The sequence below is a fragment of the Lytechinus variegatus genome, chromosome 3 (genome assembly GCF_018143015.1).
Source record: "Lytechinus variegatus isolate NC3 chromosome 3, Lvar_3.0, whole genome shotgun sequence".
Classification (NCBI taxonomy): Eukaryota; Metazoa; Echinodermata; class Echinoidea; order Temnopleuroida; family Toxopneustidae; genus Lytechinus; species Lytechinus variegatus.
Window position 1 is genome coordinate 5,234,418 of NC_054742.1, and position 4,313 is coordinate 5,238,730.

Sequence of the window (4,313 nt, forward strand, 5' to 3'; positions counted from 1 at the left end):
CGAAACGTCGAGATTGGGTGGTCCTTTTCAGGACCAACATTTGCCCAAGAAAGATACATGGTGTACCGTGAAACCTACTACACTATTCTTCTTCGCCATGGAAACCTTCAGAAGTGATATTTCAGGTCCTCTCAAATTCTCTTGAAACCGCTGGAATATACTTGTATTTTAATTCTTTTTATAAACACAAAAGCATGTTGATGTGTAACCAGAAATATAGAACATGAATATTTGTCTCATATGAAAGAATAATAGAACAACTTTACATTCATTAAGATATACCACTTTATTTTAAATTTGTTTATATGTCAGATATAAAGGAATATTTATCAATGACAAACCTGTTAAAATGATTTTGATAATGATAATTCCTGTTAAGTACATTGATTCTCCTGTCACCACAATGTATGCACTTTTTACACTCCCTGGGGAGCGTACAAGCAAGAGTTTCCAATATCTATGCAAATTGCATTGCTGGTTTACACATCCTACCAGGCAGAGGCGTCTATCGGGGGGGGGGGGGGGGAGGTTGGGGTTGGAGTAAATTTTATCATGCAGATTAGGCTGTTTTGGTTGGAGGAAAGATTGGAGTAGTGCCTGTCTGGACCGAGTTACTCTGACCTTCCTCCAACCAAGATACTCTTACTGATTTCTAGGAGTATCTTGGTTTGAGGAAGGTCGGACTAATTCTGTCCACAAGGGCACAACTCCTACCTTTCTTCCGACTTCCTCTGACCTTATCTCTGACCAAAACAGTCTCCTTCTGGGTCGTGATAAGATAAATATCTGTGGAATTTTAATCCATTCATAATAGAATTTTACTCCAATTGTGAGCTGACATCTAAACTAGGCTACTGATTTCAATTGAGATTAAGTATATACTTTCAGTGGAAACTGTGTTGTGAGAACATTGGGTTTCCTGTTTTTTCACTAATTTCTCTCAATTTTGCCAATTCTTGACTAATACTTAAAGTATTTGTTTTGTTTAAGAAAGGGTCTCTCAAGCCTAAATTATAAATTTGCAAATCAATTTTACCAAGTTAAGCGCCTGCTCTACAAATTTGATGCACATACTATTCTTCAAGAAACCATCATTAAGAAGCTGTCATTCAGCATAAAGAGTATTCCAATGTTGTTGAATAAAGGTTGGCTTCATTCCACCCACCAGCCTGGTATTCATTATATGTGGGGTAGAGTTCTGTTTAATGTACCTGGTCATGTCTATGGACTGAATCATCTTGAAATGAATAGGTATTGAGAAAAAAACTACAAATAGATGGGCAAGATCCAAGCCAAGGTGATGATGGTGGAGATCATTCACTTAGTTTGTCCAATCTTTATGAAATGGTTGGTCTTTTGATATTTTGGGTAGCTTTTAGACTACAGGTATTCATTCTTGTTTGTAACCCAATTTGTTGTTTAAGTATGACTGAAATCAGAATGTGCAAGTAAAGAGGTTTCATGTGAAGGTTGCTCTCATGGTTAGGAGCATTCACAAACAAATCCAACTGTTACCAAATTTGAGAAAAATGATATTTTTGCATAAACTCTGCATCTGATATCATGTACATTCATTTAGAGATGGAACCTGAAAGTGGAAGAAACAAGTGGGAAACAGAAGATTTTTGTCAAATGTATAGTGATCAGCTTTTGTTTACTGTGTATCTTTTTATGATGGTCTGGTTACATCTGGTTACATCTGTAATTCATCAGGTCAACTTGTAAGATTTTTATATCTAGAGTGCTATAGTACTACATGTTTGGGGCACTTGATTAGTTTCAAATATTGGAATATTACTGTTTTAACCCTTTGTTTTAACAGAGTAAAGTTCAGTCTTTATGTTCATTGTCTATGTTAGCAGCTGTAAAGCTGGAAGTGCATCTGGCTCCACAGAACAGACATGGCTGGTATTCTGAACTATTTTTTTTCTTCATCATTGAAAGTGATAATTTTGAAGACACTCTCGTGGTTAGTTGAAATGGGTGAATTATCTCACATTTTGGCCCTTTGACCATCATGCAAATAAAAAATATGTGATGTCAAGCCAATGGAGTACCTTATTACTATGACTATAAAAATAAGAGGAATTATCACCCGTATCAGACATCTGAGCTGGTCATTTACAAAACCGTATTGCCCTAGATTCATAAATATCGAGAAGGAATAGGTATATTATTTGTATTTTCCTCGGTCTCATTGCGCATATTTACTTTGCATGCAGAGACGACGCAAAATATACCTTTGTATTTTCCCTGGTCTCACATCCGGGCATTTGTGGATGCGTATAAAGAGATACGCTTCATAGGATCTGCGCGCCAACAATATACGTCATAATAAAGACACCACTGGATCCAAGCGCTTGCAAGTACGTCATAATGGTAAAGTGCAGAGCCTAGACCTTTATATTAACAAGACAACTATTTTAAAAAGAAATATCACCATTATCACGATTTTTGCTCTAGATATCTGATTTGGATGATAATAAAAATATTGACTGGCTCTTCTTTCGGGGAACATCAAATATATTGCCCTTAAAAGCCCCATATTGCCCTCGTCTAAAGACTCGGGCCAATATGATTCTTTTGCTGGCAATATATTTGATGTTCCCCTCAAGGCCAGTCAATATTATATAAATATATCACTGTACTGTTCCATAATTTTCATTTGAATTCTGTACTTACAATTTGTTTCACCTTTGTGCAATTTTTTTATGAATTATTTTCAAATTCTGATCCAGCTTATGACATGAAATTTTATGACAGATAACTACTTTGTGCAGTGTGTTATAACATTTGTCCGCTCTATTTTAGAGAAATGTAATGTGTAAAACAAAGTTGTATATTTTATTTTTGTATTCTATTCATAAGTTACAGGTCACCGGTGGTAATATTCTATACATTAAATCTTTTAATGGAAAGGGCCATGAAAAAAGAAAGGAACAGGGAAAAGATACAGAGAAAATAATTCATTAGTGTTGAAATGCTTTTGAACTGTTCAATGATAACTTCTTGAATTTGAATGAGGCTTTATTTTACTCTACAGTATATTTTGACTGCATATAGTTTGTACTTTGTATAATGAAGAAATACAAACAATTTAGCATACATTCCTAAGATGGTCACTGCCAATATAAGGTAGACACCATTCTGGTACAACAAGTAATAGATGTAGAGTACACCCTAAATAAGCATCTTTATATATATGATTTCCCATCATGAAAAAAAATACTCAATTATTTAAAAAGGGTTTTCTAGGCTAAAAATTATGTGACTTGAACCCAAACAAAACCCTGAAAATTTGATCAAAATCAGATGAGTATCAAAGTTATATCAAAGTTTTGATATTCCTAAGTTTTGAGTAAAATTGATGTTCTTTACTTGTCTTCATGAATTATTTGAGCAAGCTGATGATTTGTAGTATGTTTGATTTTATTTCCTCGTTCAAAGTAACAAGCTGTTCGATTTTATTTCCTCATTAAAGATAATGAAATACATAGATATAAAACATGTTTACATAATGAAATATAATACAGTAAGCCCACATCGTGAGTGGTTAAGTTAGAAATTGATGATGGCCTCATATCCCCACTTATTCTTTTCTATTGTATGAAATTATATTTATTCAAATTTTGAAGAAAAAAAATAGATTGACAACTGATCAAATGTGTAAGATAATCATTGCTCCATGCAACCTGTTTGTTACAAGGAAGACATACATGTACACTTGTATGACATATGAAATAAATATGATTTCATGTAACAGCATGAGAAAAAAAGGAAAGTTGGAATATGACATTATCAGCCCACCTAATAAATATTCTCGAAGATTTGTAGATAACTGGTTTCACAAAATATGACTTTGTTATTTGTTATCAGAGTTTTATGAATTCTTCACATTTTTTCTCAATGAGTTTTACTCATTTGATTTAGATACAACTACATGACATCATTTACCCTTGTATATTCTTGATGATGTGCATATAACCATGGGCTTATGAGAGATAGACATCCATTGGTTAGTTAATGAATTCACTAACATCTGATTGTCCTCTGAATAACATTATCTGCTTTGATCCTATCATATCTGCTGTCAGTTAGGCCAGAAGTTGAAAGAAGCAGTTCATGATTTGACATTGATTATTGCACAAACTTTTTACACAGAAAATTATAATCACTTTAAACCTGGAAAATCAAAATGGTAATCTTTCAGAGTTCTAAGTGTTTTATTGGCAAAATGTAATATATTTTAAGATGGAAGCAATATTGTGATTGGTTCTTTATCTTTAATATTCACATTTTTTTTCTAAGTTCTA